This window comes from Balaenoptera musculus, chromosome 17 (assembly GCF_009873245.2).
Source record: "Balaenoptera musculus isolate JJ_BM4_2016_0621 chromosome 17, mBalMus1.pri.v3, whole genome shotgun sequence".
Lineage (NCBI taxonomy): Eukaryota > Metazoa > Chordata > Mammalia > Artiodactyla > Balaenopteridae > Balaenoptera > Balaenoptera musculus.
This window is the reverse complement of record NC_045801.1, coordinates 77,540,953-77,567,616: the sequence shown is the minus strand read 5'-3', so window position 1 is coordinate 77,567,616 and position 26,664 is coordinate 77,540,953.

Here is a 26,664-nt window from a genome sequence, read left to right as displayed (position 1 = left end):
AGAAATATACCTAGCCACTTGATGTTTTTATGCTATTGTAAATGATATGTTAAAAATATTTTCTAGCTCCTTTTACTGATTTAGAGAATTATAATTGATTTCAGTCTACTGACCTTGTATCCAGCAACCAATCTTACTTATTTTTTAAAAATCTTTTTATTATAAAAACTTCCAAGCATATACAAAAGTAGGTAGAATAGTATAGCAGACTCCCTAGACATCTCACCCAACTCCAACCATTTTCAAATCATACAATCCTATTCCTTTTACCCACCTCCTTTTTCCAAAACACACAAAATATTATCTGGGAAGTGCACCCCTGTTGTCCTACTATTTCACTTGTATCTATGTCAGAATTAATTGAATGTATTAATTCTAAAACTGTACATGTATATCTCTTTGGATTTTCTTCACACAAAGTCATTATTTGTAAATTAGATTTGTATTTCTTACATCCATTACATATACATTTTACTTACTTCTTTTCCTTGCCTTGCCATCCAGTTTAGACCACCATTACAGCAGAAGTAGTGATAGCAGGCATCCTTGTCTCGTTCCGATCCCGGAAGGCAAGCCTTCAACATTTCACCACCACGTCTGGTGTTTGCTGTCGGGTTTTTGTAAATACCTTTTGGTTGGTGAAGGAAGTTCTTCTCTATTTTTAGTTTGCAAAGAGTTTTTATTGAGAATGGATGTTGCATTTCTTCAACATTTTTTAATGCATATATCAATATGTTCATATAATTTTTCTCTTTTATTCTGTTAACTTAATAATTATTTAATTTAGTGATTACTTGGTTGACTAATTGATTTTTGAATATTAAAAATGATCTCGCATTCACGGAATATGCTTAGTTAAAGGCAAAGTATTATTTGTCCATATTGCTGGAATGAGTGCATTCATATTTGGTTTAGAAAATTACGACTGAGACGGCTCCATAATTCTCCTGTTTTAATAAAATGTCCTTGTCATGTTTTGGAATTGAACTTATACCAGCCTCCTAGAAGAGAGTTAGGGTAGTGGAAGAGTTCATGTTTAGAAGAAGTTTTCAAGATGTGAAAGAGCACAACTCAAAAAATTTTCATTTCCTTCTGGAAAGCATGCACAGGCAAAGCAAGTTTTTGTTGTTCTTTGTCTTTTAATCTAACCTTAAGAGGTAGTGGCTGACTGTGTCAGCCTGTGAAATAGCCTCTTGGGAATGCTCTAAAAATCTTCAGAAAAATAGATCTGCAAAACTCCTAATGCCAGTGTCCTAGACCTCACTTTCAAGCCCAGGTCTGATGTTGCTAACATGTTGAATATACCCATTATTGCTAGTTGAAGACTCCAGCAGCGTGCACACGTGGGGGAAGACTTCAGCATAATTTAGTACTTTCTCTCCCTTGGTCAGGACTGAATACAGATCTATTAAATACCTCAATATTGATTCTTTTTTAAAAATTGTGGTAAAATATACATAACCTAAAATTTACCATCTTAGCCATTTTCGGGCATACAGTTCATGGTATTAAGTGCCTTCACATTGTTGTGCAACCATCACCACCATCCATCTCCAGAACTTTTTCATCATCTCAAATTGAAACTCTGTACCCATGAAACACTAACTCCCGTTCCCTCCTTCACCAGCCCCTGGTACCCACCATCTACTTTGTGTCTCTATGAATTTGACTGCTCTAAGTACATCATTTAAATGGAATCATTAAGCATTTGTCCTTTTGTGACTGGCCCGTCTTATTTGGAAAAATATCCATGAAAAATAGAACAGACTCTGGCTTGTGGAGGGATTAAAAGTTTGATGAAGGAGCATTATTCCAAATAATGATCACATTTCCTGTTATTGTTGTATCATAAAGCCAGTAGTTTTCATTAATGACTTGTAGCATCTAGGGCAGTGGGCCCAACGGTAGCGTGCGTTCTGAATTCTCACTTTTCTAATGTAGCCAAAAAATAAAAGTAGGAGCTATGGAGTCAGACACTGCTGAGAATGAATGGAGCTCTGTTGCTTAGTCGCTGTGTTACCCCGAGCCACCGACTGCCCTCTCTGTGGAGTCGGCTTGATGCTGCAGCATCTAGTGTCGTGTGGTCACTGTGGGATGTGGAAGGGGCCTCCTCTGGTGCCCTGCGCAGGTGACCTCAGAGGGAACGACGTGGCGCCCCCGACACTCGCCCTGGAGGCTCCCGAGCTGGAATTCCTGCCCCCAGCCCCCATCCGCAGCAGGGGCCGCTGGGGGATGGAGAGCCTGGCCGCTTTCAGTATCAGCCCTCGACAAGGGTTGTTATTTTTCCTGTCATGTTTGTTGGGGTCCAGCTCAAGTTTGTTTTTCTTGCAGAAAGGCAGGAAGGCCAATTTGGAACACACTTAACTCATGTCATCGGCGGTGGCTCGCCCAGTGCCCGGCATTGGCTCCCTGACAGTTAAAAGGCGCAGGGTGGGCGAGCCCAGCAGCCAGCCCCAGGAAGAAGGAAAAGGAGGGAGAATGTGAGATGCTTATCTGCTCAGGCCTGGGGGGCCCCATTCTTCTCCCCCTGCTCCTCCTCCCCCGGGGACTCCTGGCCTCAGATCCACAGCCTCCCGCCCGAGGCCTCCACGCTCCGTCCACCTCTTCCTCTCGCTGAATGCCCGAGGAAGCATCCCACCCTAAGGAGGGGAAAGTCTGCATCAGCAGAGATCCACACCACAGCCTGGAGGGAGGCAAAGGCAGGAAGAGGGAGAAAGCAGTTTCCATTCTGGACCCAAGACAATCGCGCGGTTACTTGAGAAGAGCTTGGTGTTTTTCCACCCTGACTTGAGTAGCAAGCCTCGGGAGTCTCCTTAGAGGAGCTTTCACCGCCTTGCAGTGTTAGGGTGCGGGATGGAGTGATGTTGTTGAGCGTGTGGAGACCTGATGGATGTCGTCCAGTCCGAACGGGTAAAGGTGCTGTCTGCTCCAAGACCCGACCACAGCCTCACAGCTTAATGAGGGGGCAGCTTATTCCAGGGCTGGTGTAATTACAATCGGGTAAAATTGGACATTAAAAAATATATATAAGCAATGAGCACTTCTAACATATGTCCTCAGTAACTAAGGCTCCCTCAATCTATTAACAAGTATTTTGGGGAGTCAGTGTACTTTCAGGGTATTTAGCTCCTGGAAACATCTGTTTTCTCACCTGTAAAATGGCAAATGATAGGGTTTGCTTTGCAGGGTTTTGAAAGGATCAGAGAGACCGTGCTTTTAGCATAATTCCTAACACCTAGTAGTCTCCCAACAAATGACAGCCATTTTTATGATTCCTATGTGCTCATCCCTTAAAAAAAAATTATGTTGGCTGTAGTTAGAAGAGAAGCTGGAATCAAGGTTTTAGAGCAATCATTGGAAAATCACACTTTACCTGGTGGTGTAAGATCAGCACATTAAGCATTCAAAAAGTATTTGTTGAATAAACTAATACCTTTAGGGATATTTCTCTTTTGCGTATTTCATCTTCCAACTACGCAATAAGGCAGCAGCCTTGTTTTTCATTTCCTTGAGATAAAATAAATCTTCCATGCAAGATTTCGGTTGTGTTGAAGTTTCTGTTTAAGTGGGTTCTACATGCAATCCTTTAACACGTTTCACTTGCTTATCAAGCCCTTCACAAATCCTTCACCAGATGCGGTGGATCACGTGTCCAAAGACGGCTACAGCTGTATCCCACACCCCGCAGGGCTCTTGTTCGGTGTAACCCAGTCCCTCGTCAGGAGATGATGGCTCTTTCTCATCACTTGGAATCCAGGCTGGCCCTGCGACTGCTTGGACCGATGGATAGCCGTGGAAGTCGTGTTCTGGGGCGGCAAGCCCAGGCGTGAACAAGGAGGGACAGTTTCTGTCTTTCTGTCCTCGGAGGTCCAGGAGGTCAGCAGTCCGGCTACCAGCTAGACCCTGCAGAGAGGGACACGAAGAGGGGGAGGGCCTGAAACTGTATCGAAAGAGAAGCGCAGCTGTTCCACGTCCCAGCTGAGCCCGGACCCTCGCTAACCTGCTGCGCGCACGTATCCACGTGCAGGACCACAGGAAAAGACAGCGGAAGAACCGCCTGCCCGGCCCAGGCTGCAGAATCAAGAGCAAGTAAATGGTGACAGTTTTAAGCTGCTGAGTTTCGGGGTGCTTCGTGATGCACCACAGACAATCAAAACATCGGATAAACTAATGTTGAATCTCTGTTGGATTATTTTCCGATGTTGAGTGAGAATGGCTTTCGATTCATACAGCTTGAGTTTATAAGTATGATCTTGTGAAGAGTGTATACTTGACAGTTTTAAGCTACTGAGTTTCGGGGTGCTTCGTGATGCACCACAGACAATCAAAACATCGGGTAAACTAATGTTGAATCTCTGTTGGATTATTTTCCGATGTTGAGTGAGAATGGCTTTCGATTCATACAGCTTGAGTTTATAAGTATGATCTTGTGAAGAGTGTATACTTGACAGTTTTACAAGTGCTGTGTTTTTCTAGATACACCAATTAGATCATTCTTTCTTCTGTTTTAATTCTCCATTTCTTTTTCCTGGTCATGTTACATTAAATTACAGGGTATTTTCAAAGTGTTGGTCCCAATTGATCATAGTAAATATTAGCCATATTGAGATTATTTAATGATTGTTTCTCTATTTAAATTATTTGGGAGTATTTAGTACCTATAAGCTCCCTCAAAGTAGAAGATGAAATTGCTTTGTAATTTTTCTGCAGAAGTTGGAAATGAATTTGACTTATTAACTTAGTAAATGGTGCATTTATCATTGTTTTCTTCTTTTTGTTTTATTTTTGCGATTGTGGTTAAAATACACACAGAATTTACCATCTCAACCATTTTTAGGTGTACAATTCAGGGGCATTAAGTACATTCACATTGTTGTGCAAGCATCACCACCATCCTCTCCAGAACTTTTTCATCTTCCCAAACTGGAACTCTGCCCCCATTAAGCATTAACTCCCTGTTTCCCCCTCCTCAGCCCCTGGTACCCGCCATCTACTTTCTGTCTCTATGAACTTTATACTCTAGGGACCTCACATTAATGAAATCATACAGTATTTGTCCTTTTGTGACTGGCTTATTTCACGTGGCGTTAACTCAAGGTTCATCCATGTTGTAGGATTCATGTTCTCCTCCTTTTAAAGGCTGAATAATATTCCATGGTATGGATGGACCACATTTTGTTTGTCCATCATCTATCAGTGGACACTGTGTTTCTTCCACCTCTTAGCTATTGTGAATGATACTGCTACGAACATGAATGTGCAAGTATCTCTTTGAGTCCCTGCTTTCAATTCTTGTTTTCCTCTTACAAATTTTTTTTTATTGAGGTATAACTGACAAATAAGATGGCATACATTTCTTGTTTTTCTCTTTTAAGAAAAAGCATTTTATACTTGGTTTCTGCTTCCCATTGACCTCTCATTGGTTTTTTGTTTTGTTTTGTTTTTGTATCAACACACAGTTTATTCTATAGCACTTTATAAAGGTAAGATATTTAAGTGAATTTATTAATATTTAACTTCATTAAAATTTTTTGTAATCACTAAGTTTCTGTGACACCCTGAGCGAGTTACCTTACTTCTCAGAGACTAGGTTCCTCATATGTAACAGTGGGTAACAAGACCTGGGTGTGGCTGGTGGTGAGGATGGCATGAGCTGACGTGTGTAAGGGGCCGGGCACGCGGTAATGGTGCTCAATCAGGTTAAGTCCTCTTTCATCCCCTACCCCAACTTTATTCAGGTGTAATTGGCAAATAAAAGTTGTGTATGTTTAAGGTGTGCAGCTGATGTTTTCTTATATGTATGCATTGTGAAATAATCACCACAATCAAGCTAATTCACACATCCAATACCTCACACAGTTATCTTTTGTGTGTGTGTGGTGAGAACTCTTAACTCTCAGCAAATTTCAAGTATACAATGCAGTATTGTTAATGATAGTCACCTTGCTGTACATTAGATCTCCAGAACTTATCCATCCTGAATAACTGAAACTTTGAACCCGTTGACCAACATCTCCCATTTCCCTGCCCCTCTGTCCCTGCAACCTTATTCTACTCTCTGCTTCTGTGAGTTTTTTAGATTTTAGATCCCACATACAAGTGATATCATGCAATATTTGTCTTTCTGTGTCTGACTTATGTCACTTTAGCATAAGGTCCTCCAGGTTCATCCATGTTGTTGCTAATGGCAGGATTTCTTTCCTTTTTAATGCTGAATAATATCCCATTGCGCGTGTGTGTGTGTATACATACACATTGTATATATATGCTTCTTTGCCTGTGAGATACACATATAGTATCTATCACATTTCTTTATCCATTCATCTGTTGACAGACATTTAGATTGTTTCCATATCTTGGTCAGTGTGAATAATGCTGTACTCCATGTTCATTGGGAGAACAGCTATCCTTTTGACATATTGATTTCATTTCCTCTGGATATGAATCCCAGAAGTAGGATTGCTGGATCATATGGCAGCTCTACTTTTAATTTTTTGAGAAACCCTCATACTGTTTTCCATAATGGCTGTACCAATTTACATCCCACCAAGAGTGCAACAGGGTTTCCTTTTCTCCACATCCTGGTCGACACTGTTACCTTTTGTCTTCTTGACCTTGGTGTGAGGTGATATTGTGGTTTTGATTTGCATTTTCTTGATGATTTGTGATGTTGAACCTTTTCACATACCTGTTGGCCACTAGTAAGCCTTATTTTGAGAAATGTCTATTCAGGTCCTTTGTCCATTTTAAAATCAGGTTATTTGTTTTTTTGCTACTGAGTTATATGAGTTCCTGTATATATATAGGATAGTAACTGCTTGTCAGATACATGGTTTTCAAATATTTTCTCCCATCATGTAGGTTGCCTTTTCACTCTCGATTGCTTCCTTTGCTGCGCAGAAGCTTTTTAGTTTGATGCAATCCCACATGTCTATATTTGCTTTTGTTGCCTGTGCTTTTGGTGTCATAGCCAAAAAAATCATTGCCCAGATGAATGTCAAGAAGCTTTTGCCTTATGTTTTCTTCTTCATTTATTAGTTCTAAGAGTTACTTTGTTGCATCTTTAGGATTTTCTGCATATATGATCGTGTCATCTGTAAACAGGTAATTTCACTTCTTCCTTTCCAATTTGAATGCTTTTTATTTCTTTTTCTTGTCTAACTGCTCTGATTAGGACTTCCAGTACTATGATGAGTAGAAGTATTGAGAGAGGTCATCCTTGCCTTGTACCAGATCTTAGCGGGAAAACCTTCATTGATTATAATGTTAGTTGTGGGCTTTTCATACATGGCCTTTATTGTGCTGAGGTAAGTTCCTTCTATACCTATTTTGTTGACTTTTTTTTTATCAAGACCTGATGTTGCATTTTGTCAAATGCTTTTTCTGTGTCTAATTGACATGATCATGTATTTTTTCCCCTTCATTCTGTTAATGTGATGTATCACATTGATTTGTATATGTTGCACCATCCTCACATCCCAGGGAAAATCTTGCTTGGCCATGGTATATGATCCTTTCACTGTGCTGCTGAGTTTGGTTTGCTAGTACTTTATTGAAGATTTTTGCATCTATGTTCATCGGGGATATTGGCCTTCAGTTTTCTTGTGGTATCTTTGTCTGGCTTTGGTGTCAGGGTAATACTGGCTTTGTGAAATGAGTTTAAATTCTCACTGGTTTTTGATCTTGATAGAGTATCCCATTTTTCTATACTTTTCCCTCTCTAAGTCCAGAAAAGCCATTTAAGTCATAAGAGAAATTTTCTTCATATGTATGAATTAATTTCCATTTCGTTTATTAACTATCTATTTACTTCCTCTTACTTCTTGCTAAAATCATGATCCTTCCTCAATTTTAATTAGTCTCCTTCTCTGCTGTAAAAAGTTGATTGTGACAATTTTCACTGCAAAGTAAAGGAGCTGTTACAGTGGAGGAGTACTGGACTGAATGTCAATATTATGACATAGTATGAGTGTGTTTCATGTTTGGTAATTGCAATCATTGTTGCTTTTGTTGTGGTCATCCATGTACAATGCTTGGTGTCAGTCTATTTACCTCTTGTAAAAATAAAATACAGTGTGTGTGTGTGTGTGTGTGTAAAAAAAAAAAAGTTGATTGTGAAATTGAGAGTCTTGATACAGTGGTAGATAATAGATGATTCCTATGGAAAGAATAGCCTGTGGTGCTGACAGTGAAGTAAACTGTCCTTCAAACCATCACTTTAGCAGGTTCTCCTTTTCATTTTGGAGAACGGAGGGTAGTGTCGCTTTCCAGGGGGTGGGGTGGGGGGATGAGACAGTGGCCCTGGGAAAGGCGCTCTCCTGGACGGGAAGGGAGCTGGTGGCACAGTTCAATGGCACACTCTCCAGCGAGCAGCCAGGGCTCAGCTCCGACGGCATCACTGTGTTTGCCCACGTGGCATTAGCCATCCTGGAACCTTCTCCTCCCAAGTTCAGATCTTTGGCTTCATGCTTCTTTCACCCCATCCTGAGGTGTCCTCTGCAAGACATACAACCATCCAGACATCAGAACCTATTTAACACAAAAAGATGTAAACTTGTCAGGTTCCTAAGCTAAGTTTTAGGATTATGCCTTTTATTTAGAATTCTTGGCAAATAATTTGTCTATAGGGAGAAACAAAGTGTAAGACATTAAAGACTCACACTGATGTTAAATTAACTCCTCCCTAAGTAAGCTACAGTAGGTTTCAAGTTCATAAATGATTGTAGGGTTAGAACCTTTTAGTATCTTGTTAAAAATTCATAATGGCTATAATTAATGGGTAAAAAGTATAGCATTTACGGTGTAAGATTAGTACTTAGTAGGTTACTTACTGCAAGTTCTTTCTAGATCACGAGGCACCCTGGCTATTTGCTGTCTCAGACATCTCTTTGGTCTTTCTACTGGAATGGATATACATGAGGAGAAGATGTAACTTCTAGATTATAGGTCACGTTTTCATAATTCTTTGCATATCCAGTACCTTTTCATTGTATGCTGAGCATTAAGGAGGATGTATGTTCACAGCTTTTAGATGATGTCACCTTTCTTTAAAGATGATTGAGTTTTAATTTACAACAGCCAAGACATGGAAGCAACCTAAACGTCCAACAACAGTCAGGTGAATGGATAAAGAAGATGTGGTGCCTATACACAATGGAATATTACTCAGCCATAAAAAAGAATGGAATAATGCCATTTGTAGCAACATGGATGGACCCAGAAATTATCATACTAAGTGAAGTAAGTCAGACAGAGAAAGACAAATATCATGATATCTCTTATATGTGGAATCTAAAAAAATGACACAAATGAACTCATTTGCAAAACAGAAACAGACTCACAGACAGAAAAAAATCCTATGGTTACCAAAGGTGAACGGGGGGGGGGGATAAATTAGGAGTTTGGGATTAGCAGATACAAACTACTATATATAAAATAGATATACAACAAGGACCTACTGTGTAGCACAGGGAGCTATATTCAATATCTTGTAATAACCTGTAATAGAAAAGAACCTGAAATATATATATATATACAGACACACATATATATATATAAAACTGAATCACTTAGCTGCACATCTGCAACTAACAACATTGTAAATCAACTATACTTCAATAAAAACAAACAAACAAAAGGTTACTGAGTTTTATTCTAACAAGCAGTTATTAGTGGGGTCTCTTGATCCTACCAGGTGGGTCTGTTTCTGTTTGCCCTTCGCCCTAGGGTCTGGCCCTTATTCTGGGGCACGTTCTTTACTCAGAATCCAGCGTCCGCCAGCCCTGAGTGACATGGGGACCCCCGTGGAGCTCTCCTCTGCAGGACCTCTGAGAACCTGCTATGTGCTGCTGTGCGGTCCAGCCTTCAGCCCAGGACCAAGGCAGCGCCCACGCAGGCCTCTGCCACCCCCTTCTCCCTAGCGCCTGTCGCCACAAATTCCAGCTCCTTCCCTGCCCCAGACGCCTCCATCTTCTCCTGCAAGTTGTAGATGCCAGGGCTGTGTGTTTGGGAGTCTGATGTGACCCTGGGCTGAAAGCCAGGGCAAACTGGGGCTCATTTCGGGCATTTCCCTTTTCTCTAGGATTACCACCCTCTGCTTCCTGTTGTCGGGTGCTGGAAAACATTTGGTTTATATATCAAGTACCATTTAATCGTTGTCTACAGTGGGAAGCTAGGGCTGGTTCAAGGTACTCGGTCAGAATGGGAAGCTGGGCGTCTGAATTTCGGCAGAAGTAGCAAAGCTTTTAGAACAGGAACCCCTGAAGTCCGATTCAGTTCTGTGGCGAATATGATTTTTACACTATTCTGTATAGCTTTGTGGTCTTCTGTTTACGTAAAATGGTAGCCTTTTATAGCCTGAAGGAATTAAAAAAATCTTTTCAGCTCTTACTTTTAGAGATGAGAAAACTGGGGCCCCAAAGGGTAGAGATTTGTTAAGGTCAAAGGCCGGGGGAAGGGCAGAACTGGGTTTCTTTGATTCGCTTTTTGGATTTGGTGCTTCCTCTGCTCCCTCTCTGTTCTTACCTTCCAGTTTCTCATCTTCTTTGGCTCTTCTTGTTGGAAAGTAATGAAGAGCCTGCTGCTGCGGGAGATGGGGGATGTGGTTTCAGGGTCCCAGCCAGCCTCAGAATCACACAGCAGTATGGCGGCTCCTCAAAACAAATTAAACATAGAATTACCATATGAGCCAGTAATTCTACTTCTGGGTATATTCCCAAGAGAACCGAAAGCAGGGATTCGAATAGATTCTTGTACATCCATGTTCATGGTGATGTTATTCACAACAGCCGAAAGGTGGAAGCAACCCAAGTGTCCGTCAACGGATGAATGGATAAGCAAATGTTCTCTGTACATACAATGCGGTATTATTAAACCTTACAAAGGAAGGAAGTCCTGACACAGGATCCAACATGGATGAAACTTGAGGACTTTAAGTAAGTGAAATAAGCCAGTCATAGAAAGAGAAATACCTCATATAAGGTGATTCCACTTATATGAGGCCCCTAGAAGAGTCAAATTCATAGAGACAGGAAGGAGAATAGTGGTTTCCAGGGAATGGGGTGAGGGAGACGGGAGTTGCTGTTTAATGGGACAGAGTTCCAGTTTGGGAAGATGGAAAAATTCTGGAGATGATTGGTGGGGATGGTGATACAGCAATGTGAATGGACATAACACTGCAGAACTGTACACCTAAAAATGGTTCAGATGCTAAATTTTATGTTATGTGTATTTTACCACAATTAAAGGAAGAATTACAGAGCAGAGGATTGGGGGAGGGGGCTTGGAGCTGAGAGATATCAATAACAAGGAAAGTTGCTATTAAGCATAATTCTTGCCTAAGCCTGCTGCAGCTTAGTGTGTAATCACTTTCTGTAACTGTATTAATATTTTTATTTAAAAATTAAAAAAAATTATTTTATTGAAGTATAGTTGATTTGCACTGTTGTGTTAATTTCTGCTGCACAGCAAAGTGACTCAGTTACACGTATACACATTCTTTTTCGTATTCTTTTCAGGATGCCTCCTCCTGAACCAGGTCAGGTTCCCAAGTCCTAAAGAAGGAAGCGCAAAGCCCTTCACATGTTACCATGTGAAAACACGCCAGGCCCTAGGCACATTCTGTAGAAACGACCCAGCTTTCTGGGAGACTGACAAAGGCAAACTCCATTTCAATCCAGTGGGCCCTAGGACAACACGGGTTTGAACTTCGCAGGTCCATTCAGTACATACCCGCTATCGGTTGGTTGAACCTGCGGACGGGGATGCGGAACCGGGATACGGAGGGCTCTAGAGCCTCTTCCAGGGCCACAGGGAACGAGGAGAGTAAACCAGTGAACCATCCCTGCCTTGTGAGCCTTCCTTTCTCGCGTGGGAGGGGAACCCTTCCTGGAGGCTCATCCTCGAGCCTGTGGAGGAGGGTAAACGAGTAGTGGAGCAGCTGGCGTCCCCCCCCCGCACCCCCCGTGTAGGAAAAGCAAGCCGGAAAGGGGGGGCGAGTGTGTGTGAGGGGCGAGGGGTGATGCAGCGTTAAAGCAGGTGGGGAGACCCAGGGAGGTGAGGGGACATCTGCACGCAGAGCCCCCAACGCCCCTGTGCCTTTGAGGGCGACAGGGGGCGAGAAACTAGGGGTCCCCAAGGCACGTGGGGGGCAGTTTCTGGAGCCCCTGGACGGATGTGGCTTCCACGTGGGAGGGATGGGAGCTGCTGCTCCGGGGACAGAGCGCGGGGCGGGGGTGGGGCCGGAGGGCACAGCGCGCTGGTCCAGGGCCGGGAGTGGAGGTGGAAGCGGTCAGGCTCTGGGGACCTTGGGAAGGTAGAACCGGGAGGATTCCTTCTTTGGATCCGAGGTGGGGAGGGAGATAAAGAGAGGATTCTGAGTTGACTGCGTGAAACCTTAAATGAGTGCGTTTCTCACTGCTCTCTGCATCCCTGCACGTTTGCGAGATTCGTGACCTGTTAACTAGGAGAAGGGAGAAAGGGACAGGGGAGGGGGGTTGACATTAGACAGGACACTGAACATCTTCGCGGGGTGCGGGGGGCAGTTAGAGACAGCAGCTGCGGTGGAGCTTCGCACCAGGGAGTGTTGGAAGCCTGGGATCGGATGCGTGGAGGAGGGATGGAGGGGTTGCAGAGAAGGTGAGGCCAGAGGTGCCCGGGGTGCGGGGCACAGCAGGGGAGGAAGGGGCTGGTCTGGGCTCTGCTTGGGGCCCTGGCACGTTGCCAGCCTCTCTGATCTCTGCTTCCCTTTATGAGGCGAGGGTAGCCCCACCCCGGCTGTTATCAGGAATGGGGTCCAGGGACCTGCTCACCTTGGTGTCCAGTTGCTGTCTCTCGTGTCCTAGCAAAAGACCCAGCAGGGCTCAGAGAGCCCTTCCGAGGCCCAGATGAAAGCAGCCTCTATAGGAAGCCTGGGGAAACTACACAGGAAAATTTCCACCCGGCTTTGCTGCTCCCTTTCTGAGCCTCCCACTTTGCTGCTCTCAGAGGCCGGTCATCTCTCAGAGACCCCCTCCCTTAGCTGCTTGCCTGTGGCCCCTTCCCTTCCCCCCTTCCAAAACGTAGCTGGCTTTCTGTTCCAGTTTTGCAAATACCATTCTCACCTAGGTGCCAAGATAAACTGGCCGGACGGTGAATGTGTTAATGGTGCTGGCGGGTATTTGGCTAACCTTCCCAGTCGAGCTCCAGATCTGCGGTGGGCCCTCACTTCGCCCAAGTAGTCGCTGTCTAAAAACCTGCTGTTTTCCATCTTTCCGTGGGGGGCTGAGGGCAGGTGAGAAACCAGGAAGCTGAGATTTCTGAGAGGATCTAGAAAAAGCGCAAAGATCATCTATGTGCTGTGAAGTGGTTTTCACACAAAACTGATAAAATCATGCTGTTCTTGAAATTAAGACGCTGGCATCGAACGAGCGCAAATGTAGACTAAGTATATGATTGTCTCATCCCGATTCACAGCAGAACGGCCCACAGTAGCCTCACACGTTGCGGAGGACAGCGCTCATCCCACCTCCCCGTGGCGGGGACATTGTGAGACTCGGTCAGTTAGTGCAAGAAAAATAACCAGAAGGTGAAGTGTCTTCTGATAGGATTTAAAACATTCTTCCAAAATACACAGATTTAATGAAAAGAGGAAAAATTTAGTGAAGATAACACCATCATTGGAAAACAAAGCCTGTTTCTAGGGAAGCAGCAATATTTTCCTTTTTAATAGAAACAGAATGTAACAGTGAACTTGAGAATTCCAAGCCTTGAACTCAGGAGTCAGGAGTTGAGTAAATTCCGTTATTTTTATAGATTTAACACATTCACTCAGATGTCTTTTCTTGGCGAAGCTTAGGCATTCTGAAATCATAGATTTCTGCCATTCAACATCTTGAATTTTCTAAATTCTATGAAAGTCATCTTTGTTCTTCTTTATTATTATTAAAGAAAAAAAAAAGCTCATGCCTCCCAAACTTTAGAAAACACAGATAGACAAAAACAAAAACAAAGAAGACAGATGAGCCCACCCCTTTAGTAAGTGGGTTGACTGTGGACCTGAGACAGTTTTCGTTATCATGTTGGTGTTCGTCCTTGGAGAACTTTTCTCTGAGAACGTTTTCCTCTACAAATGGGATGCTACCTTAACGTGACGTGGGACCTCGCTGTGCACTGCGGCCCTGCCTTGGTCAGCCATGTGTTGCCACAACGGTCTTAGGCGCTGCCTGGCTTCTGGGCTGGTCTGTCTCTGGGCTGGTCTGTCAACATTAGCAGAAGGAATGAACTTCCAGCTGTAAGATAAACAAGGACTGGGACATACCGTCCAGCTCGGCGACCACGGTTACACCACTGCCTGGTACAGAGGAAAGTGGTTAAGAGAGTAGATCTGAAGCGTTCTCATCACAAGGAGAATTTTTTCTTCTTTCTTTTTCTTGTATCTATATGAGATGATGGGTATTAGCTGAACTATTGTAGCAATCATTTCACAGTATATGTAAAGCAAACCGTCATGCTGGACGCCTTGAATTTATACAGAGCTGGATGTCAATTACTTCCCAATAAAACTGGGGAAAAAAGATGATTGACAGAGTCCCTGCCATGACAAAGCTTATAGTTTAGTGAGAGATCAAGAAACAGGAAACAAATACTCCACGCAGTGATGTAGAACAAGCCTGTGATAGAACTATGGCTTTTTGGAAGGAGGGATATTTAAGCTCAGCCTTGAAAGGTAAGTCAGAATTAACCAGATCAAGGGCCAGGGAAGATGTTCCAGGCAGAGGGATCACAGGAAGCCAGGTGGAAAAGGGTGTGGGTACAGCCAGTGTATCGAGCTGGGGAGGTGGGTAACCCCCGCGCCGGGTCAAGGTCAGAGTTGATGCAAGCGCCGTAAAGTATGGCCGGGGGCTCAGATTTTATCCTAAGTGCGTTGAGAAGCTATGACAGGGTTTGAGCAGGAGAATGACAATCGGATTTGGGGTTTGGAAGGATTATTCCGACCGAAGTGTGGAGAGGGGCTTGCCAGAGTGTGACGATGACACCAGAGGCCTCTGGAGAGTCTGGAAAGAGGAGACAGAGCAGATTGAGTCAAGAAATATTTAGGAAGCAGATGGAAAGGACTTTCACTGTGTTGTAATGGACATGGAGGGATGTGGGCACATCCGCTTAAGAAAGGACTTGTTCCCCAGCGGGCAGGGCTGTCAGCCACTCCTCACCACCTTCCCAAGGCCCTTCCTGGCAGGATGTGACCCTCACATCCAGGGACGGACCGAGGTGGCCACAGGGGCCGCTCCCCGGGGGCTCCTCAAGGCTGTTTCTGGGTCTACACCACAGCTGACGTGCATCTCTGCCCTGTCCTTCCTTTGCCTCTCCCGGGGGGCGCCCACCCCTGGGGCACCAGGAGGGAGAGAGACGGAGGAGCACGTGTGGCTTCAGGGGTTCTGGTGGCATCGTTCACTGTGACCGAGAACCCACACGGCAGAACCAGGCTTGGAGGGAGGGAGGCAGATGGTGAGTTTAAGGTGGGGCACGTGACCTTGGGGTGCTTGTAGCCTATTCCTATGGAGACAGCCAGTGAGTGAGTTCCCTGGCCCTTGGTCTTGAGGCTGAGTGTGGTTTGAAGCTACATGGTCACAGGTGAATCTTTTTCGGTCTTTTCCTGGCATCTCTACGCTCATGCTATGCTGAAATATAAATACTTTCTTGAATATACTCTACTCTCTTTAACCTCTGGTCCTTATACAGGCTGTTTTCTCTGCCTGCCTGGGATGTTTTTCTTTCCCCCTCACGTTCTTCCCCTCCTTAGTTTCTGCTCATTCTTATGACGATGTGACTTCTTCCAGGAAGTCCTCCCAGATGCACACTGATCTGGTTTAGGAGCCTGACTGACATACTCTGACCCAGAGCATCCCATGTCTTAGCACTCGTCACGTGATGTTATAATTGCTGATTTTCTTCTTTGTATTCTCCCCAACATTTATGAACTTCATGAGAAAAGGGACTTTGTCCAAGTTGTTGAAAGCTTTATCCCCAGCACCTCCTGTGGTCCTGACTGAGGTAGTGTCAGTAAGTAATTGTTGAGTGAACCAATGATAATTGAAGGAAAGACTTAGAAAGAAGCAGAGGAATGCCCAGGCTGAATGCAACGTCAGAGGTAGAGGGTAAACAAAGATACTAGGGAGGCGTGGCCGCGAGGTAAGGGTAATTTATTTACTAAATTAACCAGAATTTATTAAACTAGTATGGTTGGACACTTAGGTCCCCCCAACATTTTCTTAAAGATTGTTATTACAAACAATGCTATTATAAATGCTCTTCTCAATACAGACTTTGTGTACTTTTTAAACTATATCCTTAGGATAACTTGATAAAAGTGGAATTTCTCTGTCAAAAATTTTGTTATTAGATTTTTGATATCTATTAGTGACAGTTTACCCATCAGAAACATGTTTTATTTTTGTGCTTCTTCCCAGCCCTGAATTATTTAACATTTTTAATATGAAGCTCTTGCTTATTTGTTTATTACATTTCAAAAATTGTGGTAAAACATACATAACATAAAACTGACCATTTAAACCATTTTAAGTGTGCAAGTCAGGGACATTAAGTACATTCCTAATGTTATACAACTGTCCATGTTCAGAACTTTTCTTCATCATCCCAAACAAAGCTTGTGTGTAATAAGCAATAACTCCCTATTCCTCTCTTCCCAATTTTTGGGAGAATTTGTTGCGCGCTTAGGAAGAAATTTGGGGTTTCATTGCATTTTCATCCAGCAACAGAAATGTTATTTAACTCTTAGAAATTTCTAATTCTGCCGTAGGCCAACCACTGAGGACATGGTTGACCACATGCCATAAAATAAATAGCCTTTAGGGTTCTTTAGACCCGGGAGAGCATCCTTTTGCAATACTCAAGAACTCCTCAACCTGAGAGATTTTTCATCTAATTGGAAATAAGCTAAGATCAACTGTTTAGCATTTGGGAAGCTGGTCCTAAACTGGAAATAAGACACAGGAGGGTTCTCTTTGTTTTTGCAGGTGAAATTCTTAACCCTAAATATCGATGAGGTGGAGCTTACCTAAGTGGTAGCAATTTTAATAAAGAAAAATTTAGTTTCTGCTTTGAAATGATTTCCCAGAGAAGAGAGATCTGTGTCGATTTTTACAGCTCCACGGCACCTTCTGGGATGCTTTCATGAGAAGTCAGAATAACCCGAGAATGAGATGCTCTGGGATGGAGAGGAACCTCTGTGGGAGACCTGCTGGGGACCCCGAGATTAAGGTGTGTCCGGAGACTTGGAACAATGGCAATTTGCAGCTTTGCCAGTTCCAGGCCCTTGCCTATCTTACACTGCGAAAATTACTAAGCGAAAAGGAATTGTATTGAAACTCTGGGCAAAACAGGAGGAGAATTTATGGAGGATTAACTTTCTTTCATCTTCTTACCTTTCAAATAGGGGAACCAGCCCAACAAACTGAATTAAGGAGAGGAGGCTTCCTAAAGCCTTTGAAGTTTTTCTTTGCAAACAGAGCTGAATTTATCTGAACTCTTTCCCTTCAAAGTAAAAGCCTTATAAGCAACCAATTTTCTCTGTGCATTCCTTGCTCTTTGTGAAGTAACAGAGGGTATACAGTAAGAAAGAGGAACTGGTGGGGGTGAGGGCCAAGCAGCCCTGTAGAATATTAATAAATGCTGATGAGCTCATATAAATGACAGAACAATTTTTTTTTTAAGTTTTCCTTCTACACTCTGGAAGCAGCATTAAAACCTTAGAATGGTGATAAGGTTAACAGGGGGAAAATATCCAAATAATGATATGACCTTAAGATGTTTGCATCTCGCTCTATTTAAATTCACCCAAAGCTGTCCCATGATGGGCCTTTCTGTGTTAAAGTCTCTGAAAAAATAAACAACAAAGTTGGGTGTAAAACGTTTCAAAATCGCCATAATTAATGTCTTAAGTAGGTCACCAGTTTTTTTTTTAAATTGATTGAAAGATTCTTTAAATTCTACAGTGCTTTACAATTTTCAGAAGTTTCACACACATGATTTGGTATAATCCCATAATAACCCCTCTTTCCCCCTACCCCTCTATTACCCCTCTATTGCCCCTTCCCTCTCCCCACTGGTAACCACTAGTTTGTTGTCTACATCTGTGAGTCTGCTTCTTCTTTGTTTTATTCACTAGTTTGTCATATTTTTTAGATTCCACATATAGGTGACATCATACAGTATTTGTCTTTCTCTGTCTGACTTATTTCACTTAGTATGATCATCTCTAGGTCCATCCATGTTGCTGCAAATGGCAAAATTTCCGTCTTTTTTATGGCTAAGTAGTATTCCATTGTGTGTGTGTGTGTGTGTGTGTGTGTATATAAATACATATATATATATGTACTACGTCTTCTTTATCCATTCATCTGTTGGTGGCCACTTAGGTTGCTTCCGTGTCTTGGCAATTGTAAATAGCGCTGCAATGAACATCAGAATCAGGGTGCATGTATCTTTTGAATGAGTGTTTTTGATTTTTTCGGGTGTATACCCAGGAGTGGGATTGCTGGGTCATATGGTAGCTCTATTTTTAGTTTTTTAAGAAACCTCCATACTGTTTTCCATAGTGGCTGCAGCAATTTACATTCCCACCAGTGTAAACGTGTATGGGTTCCCTTTTCTCCACATGCTCACCGACGTTTGTGTCCTTTTTGATGATGGCTGTTCTGCCAGGTGTGAGGTAGTATCTCACGTGGTTTTGATTTGCGTTTCATAGATCACCAGTGCTGATGGCCACCCCACAGCCAGGATACTTTCCCCACTACGAGTGTGCCCTGCAGCGGGATCCCAGCAGCCCGGGTTCCACGCCGGCCCTGCGGCTGCTCGGCTCGCCCGCTCCCTGCACGGCCCCTTTGGGACTCGCTTCCTCCTTTGTTTAGTAGGGGTAGGAATGCAGGGTAGCTCAGGAAGTGGCTCCTGGTAGGGATGAGGTGGGGGGGGTGAGTGGCATGGGATTATCAGAGATGTTCACTTTATGTGCTTTTGAAGTGCTTTGCATCGATTTTCTTTTACTAAGAAGAAAAAGAGAACCTGTGGATTAAATGAAGCCATGTGTGTTGGCGGTTGGCTCATGTTTACAGGATGACATCGGATGTGCTTCTAGCTGGGAGGCTGCTGGCGGGTCTGCTGTCAGCGGATCCTGGGCAAGTGACAGGACCTGTCTGGGATCCCCCTCCCTCGGGGTAAAGTGAAGGGTGTCGACCAGCCCTCTCTGCAGACCCCGACGCCCCAATCTCGGAAAGCAAACAGTTGTAGCACTCGGAGTTGGGCTCTGGAAAGCAGGAAAGGATTGGGAATTCTGTGGTTGGCTGGGATCAGAAAAGGGGATCCAATCTACCCAAGGCAGCGAGGCAGGGAGCTTTCCCAGGCAGCCCTTTGGGCACGTTCCGTGCGCTGGGCCAACTCAGGCAGAGGTGGTGCCGGCCAAGCTCGGGGCCCTCAGTGGGCAAGGCTTTCATTCTCCAGGTGTTCTTGCCTTCTTTATGGGCCCTCATCTCCCCGCTGGATATATGTATACATGGACAGTTTTAGTGCTGTTAACTTTTTTCTGCGTCTAACATTATTTTCTAAATAATTTTTCATATTTTAGGATAATTTTAGATTTTCAGAAAAGTTGCAAAGAATACAAGATGTTCATGTATACCTCTCACCCAGTTTCCCATTGTTTCTCGCTCTGTGTGTGTGTGTGTGTGTGTGTGTGTGTGTGTGTGTGTGTGTGTTTCCTTTTCTGCTTGGTTTTCTAGGTACTGACCAGTATTTCACCCCCAGATGCTTTGGCACCTACATCAGTGTCACCTCAAGAAGTTCGGGTACATCAAGTAAACTGTGAATCTAACCTTCCTGGGAGTGCCCTCTGGATCTGCTCCAATCCTGACCGAGGACTCTCCTCCCCTCTCTTCTGTGCTGGATTTCTGGTTCCTAAAACCCCTATTTCTCTCTTCCTTGGTTTACTCATTCATAAGCTTTTAAAATAGATTTCTGAGGAAAAAAAATACACCGCCAATAAAATTTTGCATGTTTAAACATGTCTGTATTCTGGCCTCAGGCTTGATTGATAAGTCGACTGTGTATAGAATTATCCTTCTAATTCCAGCACTGCTGTTGGGATGTCTGAAGCCATTCTGACCACGGTCCTTTGTGTGGGGTCTGTTTGTGCTTTATTTATTCTTTCTTTCTGGAAGTGTACTGGATCTTTTCTTTGTCCCCAGTCTTTTCCCATATATATTCCTTTTTTTAGTACTACCTGTTCATGTTCCATGGTTGCAATATCTTCTCTTAGTTAATATTAGTTTGGGGGGAAATTTCTTCCCCCTGCATATTGTCTTGTTTCTTCCAAGTAACTTTTTTCTGTTTGTTTTGGTCTCCTTCTCTCACTCCTTCTTAGTCCCTCAAAGTCCCTTCCTCCCTCTCTCTCTTTCTCTCTCTCTCTCTCTCTCTCTCATTCTTTGATGATAAACGCTTTCCTCAGATATTTGGTAACCTGGCTGCATGCTCATACGGGGGAAGACTAAAAAATAGATTGGAAAAAACAGTGGATTGGATGCTCTGATGCTGGAAGTCTGCCGTCAGACGATGGGTCTGGGCGGCTGAGCTGCGCTGTGCAATCTTTCACGTGTACCTTTTAGGTGTTCCCTCCAGGGCAGGTCCTGCTCTCTGGGGAACACCTCCCGTCCTCTGCCTGGAAGAGGAAGCCTGCCCGCTAGCAGGAGGGTGCTGAGTGGGGAGAGGACCAGGCCTCAGCAACCAGTCCCCCGGTCTCAGGGTTGTGGACTCAACTCGTGCTTGGTTTTCGCACTCCTCAGAGAATTAACCTCCAGTTGTTGCTCTGGTGGGGAGGCAACTGGTGATCCCATAGTCGCTCATGTAGGCTTTCAATCAGTCCTCTTTGTTCGGGTGCCCTTTCACGCCTACTTCCAGAGGCCCTCAGTGGGGCAGTTCTGGAGGCTTCAATAGATTAGTAAACCTCTTCGTGGGGTTGTGTCGCCTTGGTCTGCTTCCTCACATCCAGGGTCCCTGCTGTTACCTCCTCTCTGTCTTCTCCTTTCTTGTGGATTTCTGTCTTAACAGAATCTTGTTTCTGTCATTTTAGTGGGATTTCAATAGAACCAAGCGTAGATGCATACCCTCCACTTGCTGCCTTTGCTGGTCATAGTCTTCGTTTTTATCGTTGTTGTAATTATTATGACTATTTTTTTCTCTCGATGTCTTTTCCTTTCATCACTTGTCTCTCCTGTAACAAAGCAGTTAGGAGAGAGTTTGCCCGACATTTTAGATAAACCGTCTTTGAATTATAGGTTTCAAACCATTCATCTGACAAAAATTATTCTGATTTCTTCATTTTGATGACACAGAGACCAAGGAAAAGAAAAACGTTGTGACAGAGCAGAGCTGAGAAGGTGGCCAGTCAACTGTCTTATGCTATTCAACAAACTTCCATTCCAAGGGCAAATTTACGGCCACACTTGCATTCCACAGGAACGGTGCTTGCTGTCAGTAGGGTCAAAAGTCCTTGTAACATATACATGTATCTATTCTTTTTCAAATTCTTTTCCCATTTAGGTTGTTACATAATATTGAGCAGAGCTCCCTGTGCTGCACAATGACATCTATATGTGTCGCTGAATCACTTTGCTGCACACCTGAAATTAGCACAGCATTGTTAATCAACTGTACTCCATTATAAAATGAAAAGTTAAAAGAAATGTCCTTGTAACAGAATAATCCCACAGCAAAAATATTTTTAGGCAACTGTTGGCCTAGTGGAATAATATAGCATAAATCCCGTAAAGGCAAAAGTCGGCTAAAGCTTGTTGGCTTGTGTTTTCAGCAACATCCTACTTCTGAGAATGGCGGTGAGGTGGTGATAAAAATAGTATTTGGAACATATTATGAAAGATGAGATCATTTTATGGTCTTAACTGTTACCGTATTACTTTAATCTGATCATTAATGCTTCTCTACAATACAAACGGAAATCTGTAAATAACTCTTGAGTTCCTTGACACTGGGAACTGCTATTTACTCTTTGGCACCTAAAAACATCACTCAGTTTATGTCAAGCTTATGGTTTCCTTGATTTCCACCTGAAGCTTGGAACCTTTCGAGAACTTGGAGGAAAACTAAAGACGACGGCACCCAAATTCAGAGCGATGCATCTTCAGTGAGATCGTAGCAGTGTCGTACTTCGAAATGGAAGTTCCTGCCTCCACATTTATTCACATACTGGGTAATTAAGCCGCTAAAACGAAAGCAAATAAGAAAAAATAGGAAAGGACACGAATCAGGAAACAAAGAGTGTATTTAACATCTGCAGAGTGCATGTTATATGCGAGGCATTTTCATGTGCCTTGGTGTAGGCTGTGAAGGTACCATGTTGAAATCTTCACCATTTTGTTTTCTTTGTTGAACAAAAACCTTAAAAGGGCCTATAATGTAGGCAAAGTTGTAAGCTAGGAGTTTTCTGTGAAGAATACTATTACTCTATTAGGTAGCCACTATCGTCAAGGAAATTACATCTGTATGTGCACTTACTGTGGCCACGTGCTCTGTTGGGAGCTTGCTGTGGAGAAATGCACATATGTGGTCTGTCCTCATTTTCCCAGATTCTGTACTTGGGAATTTGCATGCTTGCTGATGTTATTTGTAACCTCAAGGTCAATACTTGCGGCACCTTCCCAGGCGTTCGCAGACACGCACAGAGCAGCGAAAATCTGCATTTCCTGGTGGGTCTGTTCTAGCCAAGGTGGAACCAGCGACGGCTCTGTCTTCTCGCTCCAGCTCACACTGTCAACAAGTGTCCTTTTCCGGGTCGATTTAATGCCACATTTTCACACCTTTGTTGGTGATTTCACCATTTTAAATGTCCCCCAAGCGTCGGGCTGCAGTGCTGTCTTGTTTCCTAAGTGCGAGAAGGCTGTGATGTGTCTTATGGAGAAGCTTCGTTCAGACATGTTATGGTGCTGTGGTCCACGAATTCAAGTTAATGAATCAGCAATATACATCACATAGAGGTCTTTAAACAAACACACATAAAACAGGGTCATGTATTGATCTGCTGATGCAAATGTTCTGACCAGAGACAGGGGAGAAACCTGTATTTCCCCAAGGAGCACTTACAGTGTTGTGTAATTCAGTGTTCACAGTGACTTCATAGAACACAACTCCTGCGAACAATGAGAAGTGACGTGTGTGTGTACATACCTACACACACATATATACTTCATACACGCACATAAAGCTCTCCTCAAGGAACATAAATCTCATTGAGAAGATAAAATATAAAAATAAAAGAGGCAATGCAAATAGAAGCATTTGAGTGACAAAGAGATTAAAACGAGTTAACAGCTGAATGGAGACTGAACTGATGCAGTGAACTAATTCTTGGAACCCAAGTGAAACTCTCCTGCCAACAAAAGGGAGCAAAGACACCCGCTGCTTGGCCGCTTTCTGCTTATTTTTCAGTCAAACAAAGCCCTATTCAAAATAAGGACAAACGTACCCATGTTATATAAGACTCTTCCTCGCAGAGAGATTTCCCTCATTTTCCTCTGTAGATCTCTTCCTGTCTTCTAGGCAGTGCGATTAAAACTGCTGTTTACGGTCTTCTGGGCTGGTTTATGCTCCCTGAAAGTGACAGATTGTTCTGCTGGTAATCTACATCTGATCTGTCTTCCTGCCAATTTTCAATTCTTGTTCTTCTTATTTAGCAGTGGACTGAAGAGTTCAGGTGAAGAGTTTAAAACCAAAGTTTGTAACTGTCAGATGAAAAAGTTAACTTACAATGGTCATTCTCGGAGGAGGGTGACACGTACCAGTGTGACTTTTTCTATCATTAACGTGATGCTTGAAGCAACTTCAGAAATTCTGGCCGAACTTTGGCCAAGGGCTGGTTTCCTCCAACTCCTTCCTGAATTTTCTGAGACTCACAGAAGAGAGTTCATAGCTTAGATATAAAGATACACTGAGTCTATTAATTCACTGTTGCTAGGACTTGATCACTGACCCACAGGCTTTGTTCATGGGGGAAACTCTAAATTGTTTATTCTTTTTTCTTTCTCCACCTCCCCCTCCCCTTCCCCTCCTCTTCTTGTCCTCCTCTTCTTCCTCCTTTTTCTTCATCTGTGCTCTTATGTTACTTCTCCAGAAGCACATCTTAGCTCCCTTTGGCTTGCTATCTCTCCTCCTCCCTCTCTCCCCTCCCAGTGGGTTGGTTCATCAACCCGCTACCTTTACGCTGGAACAGTTAACCCTAGGTTTCCCCCAGGTTTCCTCTGGGCCCCCAGTTTCCCCACTCAGACTCGTGAGCTTCCTCCAGTCAATTCCCGAAGTCATTTTACTGGGTGAGAATCTGTCTCCCAGCCAGGATCGCCTTGTCTTAGCTTTTACTGGAGCATGTGTCCTGCCAGAGCCACAGGTAGTCTAAGGAGAACTTAGAACAGCTTATCTACATGTGGTCCTTGTTAAATGCCCTTGGCCTCAGTGGGCCTGACTGGGAAGAGGAAGTCCCTTGGCCACAGAACAATGAGCCAGGTGGCCTTGGCAAAAGCAGCCTCCACAGTTGTACATTTTCTTGGTGGTTGGCTGCCATGATGTGAATTCAGTGTTGCAACAGTAGACTGATTCAGTTACTCTAAGAAGCACCAAAATCTGTAAAGATAGTCTATAGGAGAAAAAAGAGGGCTTCTTAAAGGTGTAAGGATTGAAATCACCAAATCCAACTCTTACATTTTACAAATAAATTGTCACTTACAGCGATTACATTAGAACCAGGACCATAACTCAGGCCCACAGACTTCTAGCTTCCAACAAATTAATCAGTGATTGGCAAATGTATATTTGGGTTTCATTATTAATTTTTTTTTTTTTTTGTCCACGCTGCACAGCTTGCGGGATCTCAGTTCCCCCACCAGGGATTGAACCCGGGCCGCGCCCACAAAACGGCTGAATCCTGGCCACTAGACCACCAGGGAACTCACTCATTATTAAATTTAATCCTCTTCTTTCATTAGTCAGTATGGCAAATTAGTGTAATTACTTTTTTTGTAATTAGTTTCAACTTTCTTGCAAATAGGTGCTTTTAACATGTTCATCAGGGTATAATTGACCTACCATAAACTGCACATATTTAAAGTGTACAACTTGATAAATTTTGATGTATGTGTACATTCATGAAACCATCACCACAAAGCCAGAAAATGAACATATCCATTACCATCATGTGTTTCCTGGAGCCCTTTTGTAATCCCTCCTTCTCACCCTTTTTGATCCTTCCCTGTCCCCCATTTTTGGCAACCATTGATTTGTTTATTTCACCATAGATTAGCTTACATTTCCTAGAATTTTTATCTAAAGTGCAGTAGCTACTTATTTGTGTCTCTCTTTTTTCACACAGCACAGTGTTTTTGAGATTCATAGCCTGAGTCAATACTTTGTTGCACCTTATTGCTTGGCAGTGTTCCATGGTATGGATATACCACAATTTGTTTGTTCCTTCACCTATTAATGGACATTTGGGTTACTCGCTTTTGGGGCTGTAGACAGTTTCTTAACCTTGGTACAACTGACATTTTCAGCTGGATAACTCTTTGTTGTGGGGGACTGTTCTGTGCATTGTAGGACATTTAGCAAAAATTTTGGTCTCCCTGATTATATGCCAATAGCACCCCCAGTTGTGACAACCAAAATGTCTCCAGATGTGGCCATACATCCCCTGGGAAGCAAATTCACCTCCAGCTGAGAACCACTGGGGCAGCAAATAGTGCTGCTATGAACATTCAAGTATAAGACTTTGTACTGAACGTATATATGCTCTCGTTTCTCATGGGTGAATATGGGAGTGGAATAGCCAGGTCACATAGGTGTATGTTTAACTTTTTAAAAACCTGCCAGATGGTTTTCAAAAGTGGTTGGAAGTTCCCACCAGGAGTGTATGAGTGTTCAAGTTCCTCAGCATCCTTGCCAACACTTGATATGGTCAGTCTGTAAATTTTGGACATTCTCGTAGGACTGAAGTGGTATCTCATTGTAGTTTAATTAACATTTCCCTGACGACTAACACTCTAGAACATCTTCACATGCTTATCTTCTTTGGTTGAGTTTCTCAGGGATCATTGTCCTTCGTTGCCTGATGGCCAATGTCTTAAAAACCATTGTTTCATGTATTTTGTCCAGTTCTTCAGTTGTTTCTGGTTGAGGGTAGATCTGGTCCCTGTTACTTCATCTTGGCGGGAAGCAGGATTCTCAAAACCTGCCTGTATATATTTTTCTAGCAGTTGCTCACAATAACACAACCCCTGCTGTCATCATCTTCTCTTTTTCTTCAGCTTCAAATCCTTAGACTTTTGATTCTCTTGCATTTGGCTTTGAAAGTTACTTTGCTTAATGAAGAGTTTATGTCTTGTGTTTTCTTTTCTCATCCTTCTGCAATAACCTTTGCTACTACATCCTGAAAAAGTTACCGGGGTAGCTAAATGATGTTCACAAATTTGGCAGTCAGGATACCTAAAGGGATTAAGAGGACAAACGGGAGGGATGGACAGAGGCTGAGAATACCATTTCATCCCAGGTAGTTTTTTGTTTTTTTTTTTTAATTTATTTTTATGTTTATTTTTGGCTGTGTTGGGTCTTCGTTTCTGTGCG